Source organism: Arvicola amphibius, chromosome 2 (genome assembly GCF_903992535.2).
Source record: "Arvicola amphibius chromosome 2, mArvAmp1.2, whole genome shotgun sequence".
NCBI classification, from domain to species: domain Eukaryota; kingdom Metazoa; phylum Chordata; class Mammalia; order Rodentia; family Cricetidae; genus Arvicola; species Arvicola amphibius.
This window is the reverse complement of record NC_052048.2, coordinates 20,243,624-20,267,969: the sequence shown is the minus strand read 5'-3', so window position 1 is coordinate 20,267,969 and position 24,346 is coordinate 20,243,624. Positions and strand designations below refer to the sequence as shown.

Below are 24,346 nucleotides of genomic sequence, written 5' to 3'. Positions count from 1 at the left end.
TATCTGACCTGTTTAAGGTGGATCCTTTAATTCAGATCCCTGGAACTCACAAGAATTCCTTGGGTTTGTGAAAACAGAAGTTTTAGACACATACATTGTATAATGACTGTGACATATTTTTGTACAATGAAAAGTATTTTTAAGACTATGGAAAGCATTATGAGAGAGATATTAGATTTGAAATTTGTTTGGTAAGGATTTTTTTAAAACTGGCAAAACCTCTCAGCTATCAAACTGTATCAGAGATCTTTGAGAAGGATAAAATTTTACTTGAATTACTGATTAGAAAATGACAGAGAACTTACTTGGTTGGCACCCAGAGCTACTCTTTTAGGGTCCTCCATTGTCACTGAAAGTCGCATTTGCCTTTTGCTGCTTAGCATAGGGCCTGCCAGGCTCCAGAAGATCCTGTGGGCTAAGAAATCTGTAGGAAGACAAGCCTACCTTGACCTGAGCAGCTAGGCTGTCGATTCCAGCAATTCTGTCCACATCAGGAGATCTTCAGCTTAGATGAAAGGCAGTTTTGCCCAGTGTAGGTGGATGTTGTTGTGTGTCCATTTGTCTTCTGTCTTCTTTGGAGGAAGTAGAGTGCTGCTGCTAGGAGTCAACCTGTCTCTTTTTGTTATGAACAGTTTTTAATAATTAAATATTTAAATATCACATTCCCCAGATCTCTGAGCAGTTGAGGGCTGTTTATTAGGTATAATTACAGTGTAGAATCTGTCTGGAGAGTTGGGTCTGAGTTTGACTGTACTGGTTCTTAACAGGTAAGATTTACACTCGTAAAATGGTAGGAAGAAGAAAAAACTGCTTGCAATAGAAGGTTAATGACAGAACTGATAATAGTAGAGAACAGCTTAATATATTTTAAATGAGGGTTGGATTAAATATAAGGCATTTTTGTGAGAGACTTAAAAGTACATACCAGTTTAAAACATGAGACTTACTGATTTTGTAGACTGAAATGAGATGTAATGAACAATTATTATACACAGCATGGCACTGTGCAAAACATATGTAACAGAGTCAACAAGAGGAATGTAGTGAAAACCAGGGGACAAGGCGGGGCATACTTCAGTAAAGATGGGAGAACTTGGTCACCTGATCTGGCTCTCAGTGAAGATGGTGGGAAGTTTACCCATGTAATAAAGTCAACACTGGGGAACCAGGCAGGTAATACCTCAGTAAAGATCATGGAACTTGGTCACCTGAACTGGCCCTCAGCCAAAATGGTGACAAAGTCACCTGACCCCAATCAAAATGGCAGTAGCCACATGTTGTATGAAAAAAGCCACAAATTTTTTTTCTCATGGTTTATTTTTTTTATATTTAAAAATTTCCATCTCCTTCCCTCCTCCTCCCCCCTCCCTCCACTCCTCCTCCCCCTTCCCTCCCCTCCCCTCCACCCATACCTCCCCTCCCTCCCTCTCAAGGCCAAGGAGCCATCAGGGTTCCCCAATCTATGCTAAGACCAGGGTCCTCCCAACTCCCCCCTGGTCCAGGAAGGTGATCGACCAAGCTGAGAAGGCTCCCACAGAGCCCGTCCATGCAGAAGAATCAGAGCCCAGAGCCATTGTCCTTTGCTTCTCAGTCAGCCCCCGCTGTTGGCCACATTCAGAGAGACGGGTTTGGTCGCATGATCCATCAGTCCCATTCCAACTGGAGTTGGTGATCTCCCATTAGTTCTGTCCCACCGTCTCCATGAGTGAATGCGCCCCTCTCGTTCCTGACTTTCTTTCTCATGTTCTCTCTCCTTCTGCTCCTCATCAGGACCTTGGGAGCTCAGTCCGGTGCTCCAATGTGGGGCTCTGTCATTTTCTTCATCTATCGTCAGGTGGAGGTTCTATGGTGATATGCAAGAAATTCATCAGTATGGCTATAGGAACTGGCCTTTTCAGGCTCCCTCTCCTCAGCTGCCCAAGGAACTAACTGGGGGCGTCTCCCTGGAAACCTGGGAACCCCTCTAGGGTCAAGTCTCTTGACAACCCTCAGGTAGCTCCTTAAATTAAGATATATGCTTCCCTGCTCCCATATCCACCCTTCCTATATCCCAAGCACCCCATTCCTCTGAGCTCCCCCCATTCTCCCCTTCACACTTTTCTCTCCCCATCTTCCCTTGGCCCAGTCTTGCCCAACCCTCAAGTTCCCAATTTTGCCTGGCGATCGTGTCTACTTCCAATATCCAGGAGGATTACTATATCTTTTTTTGGGAGTTCACCTTCTTATTATCTTCTCAAGGATCCCAAATTTATAGGCTTGATGTCCTTTAATTATGGCTAGAAACCGATTATGAGTGAGTACATCCCATGTTCATCTTTTTGGGTCTGGGTTACCTCACTCAGAATAGTGTTTTCTATTTCCATCCATTTGCCTGCAAAATTCAAGATGTCATTGTTTTTTACCGCTGAGTAGTATTCTAGCATGTATATATTCCACAGTTTCTTCATCCATTCTTCCACTGAAGGGCATCTAGGTTGTTTCCAGGATCTGGCTATTACAAATAATGCTGCTATAAACATAGATGAGCATATGCTTTTGTTGTATGATTGGGCATCTCTTGGGTAGATTCCCAATAGTGGAATTGCTGGGTCCTGGGGTAGGTTGATCCCGAATTTCCTGAGAAACCGCCACACTGCTTTCCAAAGTGGTTGCACAAGTGTGCATTCCCACCAGCAATGGATGAGTGTACCCCTTACCCCACAACCTCTCCAGCAAAGGTTATTATTGGTGTTTTGGATTTTAGCCAATCTGACAGGTGTAAGATGATATCTCAAAGTTGTTTTGATTTGCATTTCCCTGATAGCTAGGGAGGTTGAGCATGACCTTAAGTGTCTTTTGGCCATTCGAACTTCTTCTGTTGAGAATTCTCTGTTCAGTTCAGCTCCCCATTTTTTAATTGGGTTAATTGGCATTTTACCGTCTAGTCTCTTGAGTTCCTTATATATTTTAGAGATCAGACCTTTGTCAGTTGCAGGGTTGGTGAAGATCTTTTCCCAGTCAGTAGGCTGCCTTTGTGTCTTAGTGACAATGTCCTTTGCTTTACAGAAGCTGCTCAACTTCAGGAGGTCCCATTTATTCAATGTTGCCCTTAAAGTCTGTGCAGCTGGGGTTATGCGTAGGAAACGGTTCCCTGTGCCCATTTGTTGTAGAGTACTTCCTACTTTCTCCTCTATCAAGCTCAATGTGTTCAAATTAATATTGAGGTCTTTAACCCATTTGGACTTAAGTTTTGTGCATGGTGATAGATATGGATCTACTTTCATTCTTCTACAGGTTGACATCCAGTTATGCCAGCACCATTTGTTGAAGATGCCCTCTTTCTTCCATTGTGTACTTTTGGCTCCTTTATCAAAAATCAGGTGTTCATAGGTTTGTGGTTTAAGATCCGGGTCTTCTATACGATTCCATTGGTCAACTTCTCTGTTTTTATGCCAATACCAAGCTGTTTTCAATACTGTAGCTTTGTAATAGAGTTTGAAGTCAGGGATGGTAATGCCTCCAGAAGAACCTTTATTGTATAAGATTTTTTTGGCTATCCTGGGTTTCTTGTTTTTCCATATAAAGTTGATTATTGTCCTCTCAATCTCTGTGAAGAATTTTAATGGGACCTTGATTGGGATTGCATTGAATCTATAGATTGCTTTTGGTAGAATTGCCATTTTTACTATGTTGATCCTCCCAATTCACGAGCAGGGGAGATCCTTCCATTTTCTGGTATCCTCTTCAATTTCTTTCTTCAAAGACTTAAAGTTCTTGTCAAATAAATCCTTCACTTCCTTGGTTAGAGATGCTCCCAGATATCTTATGCTATTTGTGGCTTTTGTGAGAGGTGATACTTCTCTGATTTCCCTCTCTGCTTCCTTATCCTTTGTGTATAGGAGGGCGACTGATTTTTTGGAGTTGATCTTGTAACCTGCCACGTTACTGAAGGAGTTTATCAGCTGTAAGAGTTCTTTGGTGGAGTTTTTGGGGTCGCTTATGTATACTATCATATCATCTGCAAATAATGAAAGTTTAACTTCTTCCTTTCCAAATTGAATCCCCTTGATTCCCTTATGTTGTCTTATTGCTATTGCTAGAACTTCAAGCACTATATTGAAGAGATAAGGAGAGAGTGGACAGCCTTGTCGCGTTCCTGAATTTAGTGGGATAGCCTTGAGTTTCTCTCCGTTTAATTTGATGTTAGCTGTCGGCTTGCTGTAAATAGCTTTTATTATATTTAGGAATGACCCTTGTATCCCTAATCTCTCCAAGACCTTTATCATAAAAGGGTGCTGAATTTTGTCAAATGCTTTTTCTGCATCTAATGAGATGATCATATGGTTTTTTTCCTTCAGTTTATTTATATGATGGATTACATTGATAGATTTTCGTATGTTGAACCAGCCCTGCATCTCTGGGATGAAGCCTACTTGATCGTAATGGATAATTTTTCTAATATGTTCTTGGATTCTGTTTGCCAGTATTTTATTGAGAATTTTTGCGTCAATGTTCATGAGTGAGATTGGCCTGTAATTCTCTTTCTTGGTTGAGTCTTTGTGTGGTTTAGGTATCAGGGTAACTGTAGCTTCATAGAAGGAATTTGGCAGTGACTCTTGTGTTTCTATATTATGAAATACCTTAAGGAGTATAGGTATTAGGTCTTCTTGGAAGTTCTGGTAGAATTCCGCATTGAAACCATCTGGTCCTGGGCTCTTTTTGGTAGGGAGGTTTCTGATAACAGTTTCTAATTCTTCGCGACTAACAGGACGATTTAGAGCATTTACCTGGTCCTGGTTTAACTTTGGTATATGGTATTTATCTAAAAAACTGTCCATTTCTTTTACATTTTCCAATTTTGTGGCATACAGGCTTTTGTAGTAAGATCTAATGATTCTCTGAATTTCCTCTGTGTCTGTGGTTATGTCCCCCTTTTCATTTCTGATCTTATTAATTTGCGTGTTCTCCCTCTGCCGTTTGATTAGTTTGGCTAAGGGTTTGTCAATCTTGTTGATTTTCTCCAAGAACCAGCTTCTTGTTTCATTGATTCTTTGGATTGTTTTCTGTGTTTCTATTTTGTTGATTTCTGCCCTCAGTTTGATTATTTCCAGTCTTCTACTTCTCCTAGGTGAGTCTGCTTCTTTTTTTTCCAGAGCTTTCAGGTGTGCTGTTAAGTCACCAATGAGTGCTTTCTCCATTTTCTTTAAGTGGGCACTTAGTGCTATGAACTTTCCTCTTAGCACTGCTTTCATTGTGTCCCATAGGTTTGAGTATGTTGTGTCTTTGTTTTCATTAAATTCAAGAAAGACTTTAATTTCTTTCTTTATTTCTTCCTTGACCCAGGTGTGGGTCAGTAGTTGACTGTTCAGTTTCCATGAGTTTGTGGGCTTTCTGGGGGTAGCATTGTTGTTGAATTCTAATTTTAATCCATGGTGATCCGATAAGACACAGGTGGTTACTAATATTTTTTTGTAATTGTGGAAGTTTGCTTTGTTACCAAGTATATGGTCAATTTTCGAAAAGGTTCCATGAGCCGCAGAGAAGAAGGTATATTCTTTCCTATTTGGGTGGAATGTTCTATAGATGTCTGTTAAGTCCATTTGGTTCATTACCTCCATTAAGTCTTTCAATTCTCTGTTAGGTTTCTGTCTGATTGACCTGTCCATTGGTGAGAGAGGAGTGTTGAAGTCTCCAACTATTAGTGTGTGTGGTTTGATGGCTGCCTTGAGTTCTAGAAGTGTTTCTTTTACATAAGTGGGAGCTTTTATATTAGGGACATAGATATTCAGGATTGAGACTTCATTCTGATGGATTTTTCCTGTTATGAGTATAAAGTGTCCCTTTCCGTCTCTTCTGATTGATTTTAGTTTGAAGTCAACTTTGTTGGAAATTAGTATGGCCACACCCGCTTGTTTCTTAGGGCCATTTGCTTGATAAACCTTTTCCCAACCCTTTACTCTGAGTAGGTGTCTGTCTTTGTGGTTGAGGTGTGTTTCTTGTAAACAGCAAAATGTTGGATTCTGTTTTCGTATCCAGTTTCTTATCCTGTGCCTTTTTATAGGTGAATTGAGTCCATTGATATTAAGTGATATTAATGACCAGTGGTTGTTAACTTCAGTCATTTTTAGTAGTAGAGTTTGTGTGCTTCCCTTCTTTTAGTTGTGCTGGTGAAGGGTCGCTAGATGCCTGAGTTTTTGTGGGCGTTGTTGGACTCCTTGGTTTGTGATTTTCCTTCTATTACTTTCTGCAAGGCTGGATTTGTGGCTGCATATTGTTTAAATCTGTTTTTGTCCTGGAATATCTTGTTTTCTCCATCAGTGGTGAATGCAAGCTTTGCTGGGTATAATAGCCTAGGCTTGCATCCATGTTCCCTTAGTGTCTGTAGCACATCTATCCAAGCTCTTCTGGCTTTCATGGTTTCCATTGAGAAATCAGGTGTAATTCTGATAGGTTTCCCTTTATATGTTACTTGACCTTTTTCCTTTGCAGCTCTTAATATCTGTTCTTTATTCTGTATGTTTTGTGTTTTGATTATTATATGGCGTGGGGATGCTTTCTTTTGATCCAGTCTATTTGGTGTTCTGTAGGCTTCTTGTACCTTCATAGGAACATCCTTCTTTAGGTTGGGGAAGTTTTCTTCTATAATTTTGTTGAATATGTTTTCTGGGCCTTTGAGTTGTAATTATTCTCCTTCTTCTACCCCAATTATTCTTAGGTTTGGTCTTTTCATGGTGTCCCAGATTTCCTGAATGTTTTGTGTTAAGAATTTGTTAGATTTGTTTAGTTCTTTAATCTGTGAGTTTATTTCCTCTATAGTATCTTCAGAGTCCGAGATTCTTTCTTCCATCTCTTGTATTCGGTTGGAAATACTTGTCTCTGAAGTTTCTGTTCGTTTACTCAGAGTTTCCATTTCCAGTCGTCCCTCAGATTGTGTTTTCTTCAATACCTCCATTTCATTTATCAGGTCTTGTACTGTTTCCCTTACCTGTTTGATTGCTTTTTCTTGTTTTTCTTGTTTTTCTTGGGTATCTTTGAGAGATTTATTTATTTCGTCTACCTTTTTGTTTGTCATCTCCATTTCTTTATGGCAGTTTTTTACCTCCTGTTTAAGGTCCTCTATTATTTTCATAAGATACTGTTTAATGTCGGTTTCTTCTATATCTTCTGGGGTAGGGTGTTCAATTCTTGTTGTTTCGGGATGTCTGGCTTGTGGTGATGTCATGTTGCCTTTCATGTTGTTGGAGGAGCTCCTGCATTGGCGCCTGCCCATCTCTTCCTTCAAAAGGAGCCCGGAGGCGTTTGGTGTCCTAGACCAATCTTTGCTGTGACTGAAACTGGTTGGATCTCCCCAGTGCCAGAGGAGGACCTATTCCTTGCGTCACAATCTGAAGAAGCCCGCACTCCCTTGCAGGAATCCTCAGACCTGCCTGGAGGCCAGAGTCTGACTCCTCTGGGTGGATGGCCTTAGAACAGGAGCAGGACACCTGAGAACACTAGGGAAATCTTGGGAGACACAGGGACGGGAGAAACCGACACAAGCCTGCAGAGGGAAGTGGGGGTAGGGGGTCTGTGCTCTCTTCCAGGGCAGGTTGCCCCAGGGTCCGCATTCACTCACCAGTTCAGATGGAATGTCAGGTCACAGGATCAGGGATTCCAGGCAGCCCAGGGTCGCAGCCCAGACAAAAGGGCCAAGGTGGGGGCAGTATGGGATGGAATACCACACAGCGAACCTGGCAGCACAATCTGAAGGAGCCCGCACCCCTCCGCAGGAATCCTCAGACCTGCCTGGAGGCCAGAGTCTGGCCCCTTTGGGTGGATGGCCTTAGAACAGGAGCAGGACACCTGAGAACACTAGGGAAAGCTGGGGAGACCAAGCCACAAGTTTTGAGCTGTAAGGATTTTAAGCTGAATAAGAGGGACCTAAAGGCTTGATCTGCCCTGTCATTGAGCTGCCATCCCACACCACAAGCCGCAGAGGGGAGCAAAAGGCTGGAACCAAAAAACCTGCACCATGCCATGGCTGGAATTGAAAAAAGCCAGGGAACATGGATGGTTGCTATTTACAGCTGAAATTGTTAAAACCCGCAAAACAGTGGCACCTCAAGGCTTATAATTGGAATGTGTCCCCGTATAGGCAGGGTGCTGCAAATCAGCATGAACACCCAGGACCCATGGCCGAGTGTCCTCTGACCGCGTGTGGGGTGTTACGGCCTGGCTGGATCTGTTCGGGTGGCTCAGAAAGCAGAGACCAGAGGCCACTCCTAGTGACCTTTTACTGTGAGGAAAGAAAAAGGAAAGAGAAGAAATGGAAAACAAGATGAAGAATCTGAAGGACCCTGGGTCCCCAGTAGAATGCACCGCATGGAGTGTACAGTGCTAACATGGGATGACGGACCCTGGGTCAGTCCAAACATTATTCCAGTTAAGGGAAGCAACCTTAGCAGAATGGGGGAGACTCACCGATTGAAGCCAGGAAGCTGGTGGTGGGAGTCGAAAAAAACTCTGGTTCAGGATTCTGACCCTGGGAGAGGAGTTCTGGGCAGGAGCACCTATCAGAGTCATGTGGCACCAAAATGTTAGGAATTTGTGCATCCTGGGCAGCTTGTGGCGGGATCCCGGTGGCTGGTCCCCAACCATGTGTCAGCAGGCTGGTCCCGCAGACAGTGAGTCCCCAGAAAGTACAAGTTCCTGGTGGTGAGCAGTGACGGCAGGCAGCAGATGGGAGGCACATGGACAGACACACTGTACAGAATAGATTTAAATATTTATTAGGTGGGTTATGGAAGGGAAGGAAAAAGGGGAGAAAGGGGTGTGGGGGGAAGAGAAAGAAGAGGACAGAGAGAGAGAGAGAGAGAGAGAGAGAGAGAGAGAGAGAGAGAGAGAGAGAGAGAGAGAGAGAGAGAGAGAGAGAGAAGGGGGAGTTGGAAAGGGAATAGAGAGAGAAGCCAAGATGTCAAAGGAAGGAGGGGCTGCAGGGAGTGGGCGTGGCTTGTCTCTTAAAGTGACGAACAATCATAACATATACAAAAACAGTAAAAATCCCTAGTGTGATAAATTCTCAACTTGGGCTAATTTGTCTCACAGAACTGTGGGATGGGTATGAAATCTGTACAACAAACAATTATGGAAATATTTGGCTCATCTGAAAAAAATCTACAGTCTTCTCAACTTTGCTTTTTTGGTAAGTATGAACATTGTTTTCTAGTAACCCCCAGCAAACAAACAAACAAACAAAGAAAAATTCAAGCAATGGAAGAGGATAGAAAAAATTAAAAAAAAGAATAAAAGAGTTTCTAAATATAGAAGACAGTTTCTTTTCCAAGTCTGAAGCAGAAATCTCACAGCATTCTTCATTTCCATAATTTTCCACAAACCAAAAGGCCAGAGGATTTGCTGGGAGGAGATTTTAGCTTCCCATTTCCTTATCTGTGCACATTGAAACCTGTGCTGTTAAAGTTTCCTTCCCTCTGAGACATAAGGAGCATGGTCTACAGCAACTTTCTGTAATTCACCAGATTGGAAATTACCAGATAGAGTGGACTAGAAAACTAAACACACACACACACACACACACACACACACACACACACACACACACACCATAGATGCACACACAAAAACCCATACATGCACACACAAAACACTCCCAAAACAGACTAGATTAAATGAAAAACCCAACCCTCTTAACTAAACAAACAAAAACTATGGCTTAGGCTCTTGTAATTAATTAATTGTTCATTTCTCTTGCCCAGAAATACTTGAGTACTATCTGCTCTGATAGAGTAACTGATATACCAGAGGCCTCCAAACATCTTCACAACTACAGAGATCTACCATGAGAGGCTAACAGGCAGGCGGTTCAGCTCCTCTGAGGGTCCCTGGTGGATCTCCTCTCTTATAGTTTGAATCAAGTTGCATTCAAATACATACCTATTTCTATTTCTTGTGTATCGCCATACAAAGACCCAAATCCCTCCAATGTGATGATGTTTCCCATTTTTTAATGTGGGAAGAAACTCTCTTTTAACTAATTCCTCCCTTGAAGAATTCCCAGTTTTCTCACTAAATTTGTTGCCCCTGGTGATGAAGATATGAGAGGCTTATTGTTGCTGTGTAGAACAGTGAGAGCCTGAATGGATTTCAAGGCAGCTACCTAGTTTGACAGCAGTCTGAGAAGGGGATTCAGGGAGAGCCTGCCAACAGAGAAGAAAGAGAAACCTAGCCAGAAGGATGGTGACCCCAGCCACCTATAGCTTCAGCCTATGTCAGTGGCTGTAAAGTTACAGGCAAAAAACTCTATCATGAATTTGTACCCCAAATGTTGGGCACCAGATGTAGTGCAAATAATAAAAACACAGAGACAGATATTGGGGTTCAAGATGAAGATCAGAAAAACAAAGCAACCAGCCACTGGCTCTTATTTCTACCTCAGACGGAAATGGTTGATCCTGCCTTCAAAAATTCTCAGACTGAGAGTGAGCTGAGATCTGTCTCCTACCAGTTTATATTCTTCTTTAGTGCTGGGATTAAAGGCATGCACTACCACTGCCTGGCCTCTATGGCTAATTAGTGTGGCTGCTGGGATTAAAGGTGTGTGCCCCCACTGCCTGGCCTGTATGGCTGACTAATGGGGCTGTTTTACACTCTGATCTTCAGGCAAGCTTTATTTATTAAGACAAAATTGCTATACACTATAATGAAGTATTTATTTTGAAAAAGGATCTCATTGTGTAACTCTGGATAGTATCAATCTCACTATGTAGACCACGTTGGACTCTTACACAGATATGCTTGTCTCTGCCTCATAAGTGCTAGCATTAAAAATGCAAACCATACTTAGCCCATATTTTTAATTTTGGAATGTTGTTACTCATAGACTCTTTAGCCTTGGCTATTCCAATAATATTCAATTATTACAATGTTTGGTAGAAGAATGAAGGAACTACTGAAAAGAAGGTAAAGGGAACATACATCTACAGAGCCATGACCTATACAGGGACCCGCAGCTCCATTCCTCAGTGTGTGCTCCACAAAGAGTACAGAACCAGACCTGTCTGAGAGATCTCATTGTGTTGTGATTGATGATCAGTTAATTGGAAGAGTACGCATTCATGACAACAATGGTGTGATAGAATGCAACAAAGAACTAAGTACAACAGACAAAACAGGAATGAGCATACAGTGGATATTGTGAATTGTGATATATGCAGTGTACTAGAGAAGCATATTGTGTTATAATACCCTAATGGAATGTGGTGTGGGAAGTCCTTCTGTATATGTCTTGCTTTTATTGGTTAATGAATAAGACTGCTTTGGCCTACGACAGGGCAGAATAGAGTAAGGTGAAAATTGTAGACAAATGTGGGTGGGGAAGAAGGCAAAGTCAGGGAGATGCCGTGTAACCACTGAAGGAGACAGATGCCTGGAAACCTTAGCAGTAAACCAAAAGTCTTGTGGTAAAACATAAAACAATAGAAATGGATTTATTTAAGATGTAAGAGTTAGTTAATAGGAAGCCTGAGCTCATAGGCCAAAGAGTATTTTACTTAATATAGTTTCTGTGTGATTATTTTGAGTCTGGGCAGCTGGGAAATGAACAAGCAGTCTCCACCAATAGGAATGGGCTGTGATAATAGAGAGCAAAGTTTTGTTACCCACGGCAGTGTAATGATGATGCAAGTGCCTGTTCCACTTAAAAAAATAAAAAGAGAGAGCACAAGGATAAATCCCTATAGAGAGCACTACATAAATGTTCAGTACATAAATGTTCAGGAGTGATATGTTACAGCTGACCGAACAAGTGTTTGTAACTCTGTAGTAAAACTTTGACATAGCTATTAAGGTTATGCATAATCAGACTATGCTGTAGAAATTTTATTTGTTTACATGTACACAGAAGGCATGTACAAAATGGTCATGCAAGCATTATTTCTAACAGCCAATTCAGAAATGTAGATGCTCATTAAAAGAAGAATAGAATGTAGTATGCCTACCACACATCACTGAACAGACCCATTCATGCTAGGTAACTGTCAGGAGCTATGCAGCCTAGTCTGGAATCAGCTCATGACTACCTGTCCAATGGGTTTTCTAGGGGCATGACACCTGTGGAAATGGCTGAACCTGAGCAGACTGGACCCTGGCAGGGTGGCGTCAGAAGGTGGTTTGTATTGGGACTGAAGGGAATAGGATTCTGTATAAGGGTGCTGCAGACCTTCCAGGAAAGCCCCTGGTTTTAGGGAAGGACAGGTAATCAAAGAATTTTTGAGATGTGTGTGGCCTGTTCCAGTAGAAATGGGACAGTGTGGTTCAAAGGAACCTGCTCTTTATACAGATATTCTTTTTTTTTTTTTTTTTTTGGTTTTTCGAGACAGGGTTTCTCTGTGGCTTTGGAGCCTGTCCTGGAACTAGCTCTTGTAGACCAGGCTGGTCTCGAACTCACAGAGATCTGCCTGCCTCTGCCTCCTGAGTGCTGGGATTAAAGGCGTGCGCCACCACCGCCCGGTTTATACAGATATTCTTAAGCAAATGGTTAAAGCAAAAGGTTTAAAAGTTTCTACTAGTTTGCATTCCCACCAGCAATGGATGAAGTCAAGACCGTGAGGGGTGTGTCCATTCACCGAGACAATGGGACTGATCTAATGGGAGCTCACCAAGGCCAACTGGACTGGGACTGATGGAGCATGTGATCAAACCAGACTCTCTGAACGTGGCTGACAAGGAGGGCTGACTGAGAAGCCAAGGACAATGGCACTGGTTTTTGATTCTACTGCATGTACTGGCTTTGTGAGAACCTAGTCTGTTTGGATCCTCACCTTCCTAGACCTGGATGGATGGGGAAGGAACTTGGACTTCCCACAGGGCAGGGAACCCTGACTGCTCCTTGGACTGGAGAGGGAGGGGGAGGAGGGATGAGGGAGGGGAAGAGAAATGGGAGGAGGGGAGGAGGTGAAAATTTGTAAAATTATATAATTTAATAAAAAAAGTTTCTACTAGTCAAGTCATGGGGATATTACAGTTTATTCAGAAAGTTTGCCCTTGGTTCCTACAGAGGAAACACCTTTGTTATCTCATTCAGGATCCGAGAAAGGGACAGCAAAAGTATCATAATTCTGATTGGTACACCCTGTAAGTCACTCCACACAAACCCTTGAGAAACATAAAAAGGGGCTGGTGGGACCTCTTGCTGCTGTGCATCAGGCCCACTCACAGGATGATTCCTGGGGGTGTGGGAGAAAAGGAAAAGTTAACTCACAGAATGTTATGGGTTTGGGAAAGTACCTTGGAATGGCCACTTGGCTAAAATTAACCAAGGAAACCTTGCTGACAGTGTCTAAGGTACTGTGCCACATCCCTGACACTAAATTGGAAATGCCAAAAGGCGATCCCCTACCCCACTTTAATCCCAGCACTTGGGACCCTTTACTTGTTTGTCTCCCCAGGAGTTTCTTCCCCTTCCTGCTCTATGCACTTGTCTCTCTGCTCCTGCTGGGTGGGTGTCACTATGGCGCTCCCAGCTTTGCTTAGTTTTACTATGAAAGCCATACAGGTATGCCAGGAAACTTCTTTTCACCCTACTGGACTTCCATCACAGGGAGAGGGACACCTTTCCTCTGTGATTTGGGACATTTCTCTCTGACAGGTCTTTCAGTATTTTAGGAGACATTCCCAGATTGAAATTCTTGTGACCATGACACTTATATCCTCTGCTTTTTCATAACTGTTCTTGGTTCTTTCCTGGAATTCCTTTACCTCCCAATTCTCATTTTACCCTAAAAATCTCGCCCTTGTGATCTCTCCTTTTTTTTTTTTTCAGGAGGGAGCCTTAGTAGTTTGGAATAAACCTTGTCCTTTTTCACCCATGGGGTGGCTATTCTTGTTTTTTTTTTTTTTTGCTGAGCCTCTTTTTATTCATGGTGTGCTATAAAGTTACCAGTCTCTCTACGAACTATATCTATGATTGAAAGTTTTATTTTGATACTAGAAGAGCTTTATTCAAAATAATTATTTTTAAAGGCTAATCCAGAGGGAGATGGATCAGAAAGTTGTGGTCCTATACAAGCTATTAACTTATTGTAAACTGTAAAAGATAATTAAAAACTATACAAGTTAATGGTTAGTCAGCTTACAAATGATCAAATTCTTTAAAAGGTTCAAAATTATGCTTATAGTCATGTTAAATACTAATGTATTTAATTTGAAAAATAAGCCCTACTCAACCCTATGTATAAGTTTTTAAAGTTAAGCCTAAAAATAGTAATTAGAAACACGGTTTCTAATATGCTTCAGAGAGCTGCAAAATATGGCATTTAAAACATTTAAGTTTCCATAATAGACTGCCCCATAACTGACTTGTTGCCACAGCTTTGCTCAAAGTGTGGGCACTTTTGGGCTGATCATCCTACTTTTTTTTCTGGTGAAAGTGAAGCAATCCCTTAAATTGTTCTACAGAAAAAAAAATCTCAGACCTGCTTCTGGCAACCAAAGGCCTATGCTGCTCTGCATGGCAGCTAAAGATTAAATGCCGAAGGTTTATAGCTACTGCCTTTAACAAAACTGGAGAAACCCAGAGCCTGGGGTAACCTGTCTGGGTAATGGGCCTTTGTCATTTCATTTGATGCTTAGACCATTTAGATGATATTTGCAGTTATTATCTGTCCTTTTCAGATCTCTGAGGCTATGGACTGACTGTAGCTTTAAGAGCAACAAGCACCCAGTTCCTTTCACAAGGTCTCAGCTGCTTCTCACTTCTCTTCTTCTGTGAAAACCAGGCCACAGGTCTCACTTCCCCAAAGCTGCTGCTGGGTCTGAAAACAGTTTGCTTTGCTACCAGGTTCCAAAAAGAGACAAATTCACCAAAAAGGTTTCAAAGTAACTTTGTATTATTACTGCATTTCAAGTAACTGGCTTTACAACAAGTGCTTCAGTAATCAACCGCCCACATCTCATGGTAAACAACTGGGTAAAAAGAGTGTAGAACTCACAAAGTCTAAAGTCATAAAACCAAAAGCTGTAAGGTCTAAAAATATAACTTAAGGTCTAAAAATATAACTTAAGGTATGTAAATACAAGTTGTAGAGGTCTGTGAACATGAAGGCTTGGGTGGCGACAGTCTGAAAAGGTGTTTTGAGGAATGTGGATCTCATTTGTGAGGGTATTAAAAGATGGCTTACGGTATATAAAAATGTTCCAGATTTCCTCCCTCACTATGCTATTGTTATATTAAAACTTTAAGCTTTCAGAGTTCTAATAACCAAAAGTTCTGATAAGCTATTACTCTAACTCTGGTAAACACTGACTATTATCCTATTCACAAGCATAAGATTTTAAATTTCTCTTTGGTTATTTTCTAAATATAGAGCTAAAAATATTTCTTATTGTACTAAATCATTTGTCTAATCTAATGTCTAATCTAATCTAATTTGTCTAATCTAATCTAATCATCTGGTGTACCCAGTCTTCTAGAAAAAAAAGTTAATGCTTTCAACCCAAATTATTCTTAGGTTTACCAAGTTTCACTATGACTCAAAGACATGAGTCTACTACCTTTAGACAATGTGAGTTTCAGTACAGGCTATGAACAGTGAAAATGTTAACATGCTGGGGGGATGGAATCGCTTCTCCTTTTCCTAATTTTGGGACATCCCTCTCCCAGCTTCCAGGACTATGGATCCAAAAGTTTCAAATGTATACCTAAAAAGAAGATTCCCTTCTAAGATTCTTTAGCTTTATTTCTTGCCCTTAATATAAATCGATTCCAGCAGATTTACAATCCAGAACTAAAGACTGCTCCAATTGCTGCCTGCACGTCCCTAGCCTCAAGGGGTCTTGAGTGAACTGCCATGCCGAGAAATGCAACAGGCATCTACAGAGGCCTTCTGGTAAGTTATAGTCTGGTTTTGTTTTGTGGGATCCCTATCTAAGACATTGAGAAGATTTGGCCGGACCCCAATGTTCTCCCATCCAGGGCAATATAGCGAAATGTGACCCTCCCACCTGGTTCTGGTTCTGCTTGAAAAGTTACATTTGTTTTGTTGGAAAGTTTTGCTATTTTTCCAGAAAGTTGTGTCTTCTTGTTTTGTTGGAAAGTTTCATCTTTCCACGTCCATAAATTTTGTTGCAAAGCTGAGATAGAAATGGGTCATATATTTTTGCTATCTTTGCTGCAGCCAGCTGCCCATCACCCCCACTGTTATGGCTGCTTTTATGGCCGGGCCTCAGAATTTATCTCTGAGCTCTCTGGTCACTGGATTCCATTTTGCAGGAGTTCAGACGTCTTTTGGGTGTGGATAACATTAAAATTGTTTTATGCTGTTCAATTTTATTGGAAAGCTGGCTCAAGCATCCTTAAAATTTTATTTATGTCCTTTGTCAGTTTAAAGCATCTGTCACAGAAACAGGGAAAAGAAAGCAGAACAGCCAAAAATTTAGACTTGGTTTATGTGAACATTCTGTACCTCAAGATTTAAAAGTTTACTTTATTGGATATGTGGCATGTCGCAGTAATTGTTAGATAATTTGAACACACACACAGCATTTTATTTGTGTTCTCTGTTCTGTACTATTTTCCTTCAGTCTGTTTGTATCTATGCCCATACCACACTGTTTTGATTACAACAAATTATTAATATGTTTTCAAATTAGGCGCATGTGTCTTCCAAGTTTGTTTTTAATGCTTAAAATCCTCTGAAATTCCATTTAGATTTCTGGATAAGTTTTTCTATTTCTACAAACATTTTATTAAGATTTTAATAAGGAATGCTTTGAAACCATAGATACTTTGTGTAGCATGATAGTTCCAAGAATATTGCCATTCAGTCCATTAACTCAAGATTTTATTAGTGTTTGCTATCATTCAACAATGTTTTATCGTTTTCACTGTACAAATGCTTCATATCTGTAATCAGCTTCATTCCTAAATATCTCAGTCTGTTTCATGATATTAGAAATGGAATTTAAAAAATTTCCTTTTAAATTGCTTTTTAATGATGCATGCTGTACAAAAAGGTTTTTAAAATTTCTGATTTTTAATTTTATATTCTGAAATTTTAAATTACTTTTTCAGTTCTAGTGAGTTTGTTCATATGAATGTCTGACGTATACAGTGTGAGACATACTCGGAGGTTTCCATTCTTTGAGAATTATATATGCACACAATGCATTTTGATCATATCCATCCCTCACATCATTCCCCACCACATCTCATCCCAGATCCCTCTTCAACACATCCTTCTCCCAACCGAAAGGCTTTTTCATAGTTTTACTTTCTTATTTATAATCTACTGAGTTCAGCTACCTGTATATGCACAGCTGTGGGGCCACCACTAGAACATGAGCAACACACCAGAGGCCACACCCACAAAGCAAACCGACTCTTCCTTTCCTAAAGCTAATAACTAACTGCTAATAGTTCCTCAGGAAGGGGTGGGGCCTTATGAGCCCCTCCCTCAACCATGCTTATATTTTAGTTTTTGTATTTTTGAGAAAATAAAAAATTAGTTTGTTCTGTAATCTGGTGCCTTGGAACTCAAGACTTCACTAGTTAGGGTCTAACTTACTTCCATTCAACAATGTTTTACCATCTTCACTGTATAAATCCCTCACATCTGTAATTGGCTTTATTCCTAAATATTTGTCTGTTTCATAACATTAAAAATGGAATTGAAAAAATTTCCTTTTAAATTGCTTTTAAATGATGCATGGGGCACAGAAAGGTAATAATTCTTGTAATCTCTCTGTAACCTGGTGCCTTGGACCAGGCTGGCCTTGAACTCACAGAAGATATGCTGTGCTTGCCTCCCAAGTGCTAGTATTAAGCAGTATGAGCCAACACACCTGGCCTGTGCTGGAATTTTGTCAGGCATGATTTTGTGCAGATAACCACAGTTGTGAGTTTGTAAGAGCAATGACCATATCATATCCGGAGAGAGAATTTCAGGGTATTTTTGCATTTTTATCACCTGCTTCTTCCACGATATCCCCTGTGTGGGAATTAATATAGACATCACATTTAAGGCTGGGCACTCATAGTTACTTATTCTCAGTACTTCGAGCAGTTACACTCATACTGGATTTATCATTGCTGACTAAAAAAAATATGCTTCACTGACCAAGGTGAAGAGCATCATTAATCTATGGGGACAAGCATAGATATTTAGAAGGTAGTATGACAGCATGGCCATTTACCAAAAGAACAACAGGTTCTTACCTTGGGCCTGTGATCTCATAGTCATTGTCTTAGTCAGGGTTTATACTGCTGTGAAGAGACAACATAACTATTGAAACTCTTGTAAGGAAAACATTTAATTGGGGTGCTCACAGGTTCAGAGGTTAGGTCTATTATTATCATGGCAGGAAGCATGGTGGCATGCAGGCAGACATGGAGCTGGCTGCATCTTGATCAGAAAGCAACAGTAAATGGACTCAGACACCAAGCAGTATCTTGAGCATAGGAAACCTCAAACCCACCCCCACAGTGACACATGTCTTCCAATAGGGCCATATCTACATCAACAAAGCCACACCTCCTAATACGGCCACTGCGCATGATTTTATGGCAACCAATTATATTCAAATCACCACACCATTGGTTTCAATACATATACAGCACCAGGCATAAATTCTCTCCTGTGGAGTAGGGGACCTCAGACTCATTCTGAAACCAGATGTTTACCCCATAACCTTCAGACCAGTACAGCTCCAGTGATCATTTTGTATACGTGGTTGGTGTTGTGGGTCAGTACCATTGATGGCTTCTCCCTCAGCAGCTGCACAGTGCCTTCCAGCGTTGGATCACAGCTTGGAGGTTTTCTGGTTCAGGTTGCTTTATTTATGTGATAACCATGTGTTATCTTCAGCAATAAGGTCTTAGCTAATAGTAATTGTGGACAATCAAGGACAATGTTACTATTCTGTGTTGTTTTGGGGACCTTTGATGTCTCCCTGACCAAGAACTTGTAGGGTATCCCATGCTGGGTATTGAGATGTTTGTTTAATAACCCAAGTCTTCTGGGAGCAGTGTTGCCTATCTAGGCAGGATAACTCACCTCACCTCAAACTCTTTACAAATATATCAAACTTAGATGGACTTACTGATTCAGTTAGGGTTTACTATTGCTGTGAAGAGACACCATGACCATGGCAACTCTTACAAAGAGAACATTCAATTGAGGGTGGCTTGCTTACAGGTTCAGTCCATTATGATAATAAAGAGGAACCACTTTGGTGGTCCATTTTAATGTCCAAAACACTAAGTAACCACGGCCTGGGTCAGGGTGTGTAGCCACATCTATTGTCAACAACTTTGAAAGAACAAAAATAAGCTCAAACTCTCTGATCTCAAGTCAAGGTGGAGCAGGGTCACTTCTTTGGGTCCCCACACTTTTGCCTCCACCAGCACACACATGTACTACAGATACTAACCTACACACATGTAAACAGACATACACACATGCACACATAACATATACATATGCAAAAACAGAAATAAAATTATGTCATAAGCATCTTACAATCTGTGACACTTTAGTTTAATAAGTACTTTTTTCCTTTTGTTAGGCCATCTTTTGCTATTTAATTTTTTCCATATGATTTGGGCATCTAAAAAACCAGTATCATCTTTCTTAATCTTTGCAAGGTCTTTATCTGAGGTAAACTTCATCAGTCTGAGGTTATTGTATTTCTCAAACCAATATATTCTTGCCTTCTTCTCTTTCTACTGCCTGCCCATGAACTGTGCCTCAGACATGCTTTCTTCTATTACCTGGGGGCTCTAAACTGGTGACATGCCCATTGGCAGTCCAAGTATGACAATTCAGAAACACTTGTCAGGTATCCCAAACAAACCAGAAAATTTCATTCTTACCCAATTTGTTTCGTTGAAAAGAAGGAGGCTGTCTTTGATGACCCTGACCAACAGGTTGTTTTTCAGCAACAGCTTGCTGAAAAGGAAGGTCCAGGGGATCAGAGATACAGAAGATGAAGGCAATCTTGGGATGAGTTACAGAAGCTGTGCTTTATCCCAAGCAAAGTTATCAAGAAATACAGCATCTCATACACTATTTGCAGGGGATAAATGGGGCAGCGCCAGAAGAAAGCTAACATACAGTGGGATGAAGTCAGCAGGAAGCCAACCAAGCAGTGATGTGCAAAGGGAACATGAGTATTGAAAGGCCATGGCAGACCAAGAACACAGTGGGCTGGGGACTGACAGCTCCAGTCTTTATACGGAAATATCCAAGTTCCTTGTAACTGAAACGTTAAGACCTTTCCAGCCTTATCACCAGCCCCAGACTAGCCTTTCCAAGTTCATCCCTGGCCACAACACGGGATTAGTTCCTTTTGTCCTTTCATCAGGGCCTCTGAGAAAGCCTTGGACACTGTGGTGATTTGAAAGAAAAGGTCCCCAAAGAGAGTGGCACAATTAGGAGGTGTGGTCTTATTGGAGGAAGTGTGTCCCTGTAGGGGCAGGCTTTGAGGTCTCTTTTGCTCAAACCTTCCTCAGTGTGACTTACAGTTGGCTTCCTGTTCCCTGTAGGTACCTCTCCACTACATCTGCCTGCACGTTGCCGTGGTCCCATCATGATGGTAATGGACTGAGCCTCTGAAACTGTAAGCGAACCACCACAATTAAATGTTTTCTTTATAAGAATTGCTATGGGCATGGTGTCTCTTCACAGCAACAAGAACCCAAACTAAATTAGAAGTAGATTGATCTGTCTCTCAACAGTGTGGGAGGTTTCCTCCTAGGTCTTCTGCAGGATGAAGCAGGAGAGAGCTGCACCAGTTACCTACCCCCTTCTCTGTAGTGCAACTCCTTGGTTTTAAAGTGGGCTCTGACTGCACCCTCCCAGCTAGTCTCAGACTTCTCACCGAGGTGCTCTTGTCTGTATGGTCTAAAGCAGTCCCTCTGTGGAGAAGGAGGAGGTCTTGTAGTTTCCTGGTGAGCCATTCTTCACATCACCCACTCCTTTTTTTCTTTCTTTCTTTTCTTTTTTTTTTTTTTTTGTAGTTTTAGCCCAAAGCATATGATCTTACCTGACAATTATTATTTTCTGGCTTTTATTTTTACCTTCTTGCTCAACATTATTACTTTATTACATTCATTTTCACATTAGAGAGTACGATTGCTTATAGTTTACTCATTTTTCTATACATCCAAACTTCCATTATTTATCTGGAAGAGTTTGATATGAAAAGAGGCTTCTAGTTAAAACTTGTCTTTATTTTTTCTTGAGACACTCAATATTTGTTTTACTATTGCCACACTCTGAAATCCTGCATTACTTAGAATCACTCACTATTTGACTTACTTTGATTTAGTATCTCATATTTGTATGTAACACCATGCTGTAGTCTTTCTCACACATTCTCTGTCTTTCTATCTGTCTCTTTCCATCTATTTCATCATGATAAGACCAAGGTAATTCTGAATTCTGATCTATCTATCTATCTATCTATCTATCTATCTATCTATCTATCTATCTATCTCATACTAAAATATTCTGGCAATCAGGTGGTCAAAAGACATCATTAGCACAGCTAAATTCTCTAGAAGTGCAATCTCAGGAGGGTTTTATTTTTATCTCTCTGATGATGACTGTATACCTGTACAGTAATTGGTGATGTTTCTGATATTCTGTAACTGACAAGTGGTCAGTTTACTTCACACTCTTGTGGACAAATGATACTAATCTCTGGTTGTTTTTCCACTTAGTTCACACTTTGTGGCAAAGAGGCATCTGTAAGCATCTTTACTAGAAATCTTTTTACCCAAAATCTGCCATTCTTGGCAGAGCTATTGTGGATTCTAGTAGCTCTAGACAGGTTAGATCTTACAGCTGAAGTTCAGCATCCTCACAGCATCATTTGACTCTCCTCAGAGCATCAGGCTTCTCTTCGCTCTATTGATATTTCCTGTTCATCCCACAGCTTTCATTGGCAGCAGGACTGTTTACTTAAATGTGCTACATGAATGAACTTACACCAAGCAGTATCTTGAGCATAGGAAACCTCAAACCCACCCCCACAGTGACACATGTCTTCCAATAGGGCCATATCTACATCAACAAAGCCACACCTCCTAATACGGCCACTGCGCATGATTTTATGGCAACCAATTATATTCAAATCACCACACCATTGGTTTCAATACATATACAGCACCAGGCATAAATTCTCTCCTGTGGAGTAGGGGACCTCAGACTCATTCTGAAACCAGATGTTTACCCCATAACCTTCAGACCAGTACAGCTCCAGTGATCATTTTGTATACGTGGTTGGTGTTGTGGGTCAGTACCATTGATGGCTTCTCCCTCAGCAGCTGCACAGTGCCTTCCAGCGTTGGATCACAGCTTGGAGGTTTTCTGGTTCAGGTTGCTTTATTTATGTGATAACCATGTGTTATCTTCAGCAATAAGGTCTTAGCTAATAGTAATTGTGGACAATCAAGGACAATGTTACTATTCTGTGTTGTTTTGGGGACCTTTGATGTCTCCCTGACCAAGAACTTGTAGGGTATCCCATGCTGGGTATTGAGATGTTTGTTTAATAACCCAAGTCTTCTGGGAGCAGTGTTGCCTATCTAGGCAGGATAACTCACCTCACCTCAAACTCTTTACAAATATATCAAACTTAGATGGACTTACTGATTCAGTTAGGGTTTACTATTGCTGTGAAGAGACACCATGACCATGGCAACTCTTACAAAGAGAACATTCAATTGAGGGTGGCTTGCTTACAGGTTCAGTCCATTATGATAATAAAGAGGAACCACTTTGGTGGTCCATTTTAATGTCCAAAACACTAAGTAACCACAGCCTGGGTCAGGGTGTGTAGCCACATCTATTGTCAACAACTTTGAAAGAACAAAAATAAGCTCAAACTCTCTGATCTCAAGTCAAGGTGGAGCAGGGTCACTTCTTTGGGTCCCCACACTTTTGCCTCCACCAGCACACACATGTACTACAGATACTAACCTACACACATGTAAACAGACATACACACATGCACACATAACATATACATATGCAAAAACAGAAATAAAATTATGTCATAAGCATCTTACAATCTGTGACACTTTAGTTTAATAAGTACTTTTTTCCTTTTGTTAGGCCATCTTTTGCTATTTAATTTTTTCCATATGATTTGGGCATCTAAAAAACCAGTATCATCTTTCTTAATCTTTGCAAGGTCTTTATCTGAGGTAAACTTCATCAGTCTGAGGTTATTGTATTTCTCAAACCAATATATTCTTGCCTTCTTCTCTTTCTACTGCCTGCCCATGAACTGTGCCTCAGACATGCTTTCTTCTATTACCTGGGGGCTCTAAACTGGTGACATGCCCATTGGCAGTCCAAGTATGACAATTCAGAAACACTTGTCAGGTATCCCAAACAAACCAGAAAATTTCATTCTTACCCAATTTGTTTCGTTGAAAAGAAGGAGGCTGTCTTTGATGACCCTGACCAACAGGTTGTTTTTCAGCAACAGCTTGCTGAAAAGGTAGGTCCAGGGGATCAGAGATACAGAAGATGAAGGCAATCTTGGGATGAGTTACAGAAGCTGTGCTTTATCCCAAGCAAAGTTATCAAGAAATACAGCATCTCATACACTATTTGCAGGGGATAAATGGGGCAGCGCCAGAAGAAAGCTAACATACAGTGGGATGAAGTCAGCAGGAAGCCAACCAAGCAGTGATGTGCAAAGGGAACATGAGTATTGAAAGGCCATGGCAGACCAAGAACACAGTGGGCTGGGGACTGACAGCTCCAGTCTTTATACGGAAATATCCAAGTTCCTTGTAACTGAAACGTTAAGACCTTTCCAGCCTTATCACCAGCCCCAGACTAGCCTTTCCAAGTTCATCCCTGGCCACAACACGGGATTAGTTCCTTTTGTCCTTTCATCAGGGCCTCTGAGAAAGCCTTGGACACTGTGGTGATTTGAAAGAAAAGGTCCCCAAAGAGAGTGGCACAATTAGGAGGTGTGGTCTTATTGGAGGAAGTGTGTCCCTGTAGGGGCAGGCTTTGAGGTCTCTTTTGCTCAAACCTTCCTCAGTGTGACTTACAGTTGGCTTCCTGTTCCCTGTAGGTACCTCTCCACTACATCTGCCTGCACGTTGCCGTGGTCCCATCATGATGGTAATGGACTGAGCCTCTGAAACTGTAAGCGAACCACCACAATTAAATGTTTTCTTTATAAGAATTGCTATGGGCATGGTGTCTCTTCACAGCAACAAGAACCCAAACTAAATTAGAAGTAGATTGATCTGTCTCTCAACAGTGTGGGAGGTTTCCTCCTAGGTCTTCTGCAGGATGAAGCAGGAGAGAGCTGCACCAGTTACCTACCCCCTTCTCTGTAGTGCAAC

General features: G+C 41.2%; 1 protein-coding gene across 2 annotated transcripts in view; it reads left to right on the top strand.

The window, feature by feature from the left end:
* The first annotated feature begins 15,570 nt into the window (after positions 1-15,570).
* Positions 15,571-24,346, top strand: part of LOC119806544 (killer cell lectin-like receptor subfamily B member 1F) — a 32,339-nt gene continuing 23,563 nt past the window's right edge. Inside the window, exons 1-2 of one of the 2 annotated variants that reach the window (XM_038318321.1) lie at positions 15,571-15,860; positions 20,516-20,589. The gene's annotated coding sequence lies outside the window, so the exon portion shown is untranslated. Of the gene's footprint in view, positions 15,861-20,515; positions 20,590-24,037; positions 24,144-24,346 lie in introns of those variants that run through there. The other variant, XM_038318322.1, reaches the window with a different exon arrangement.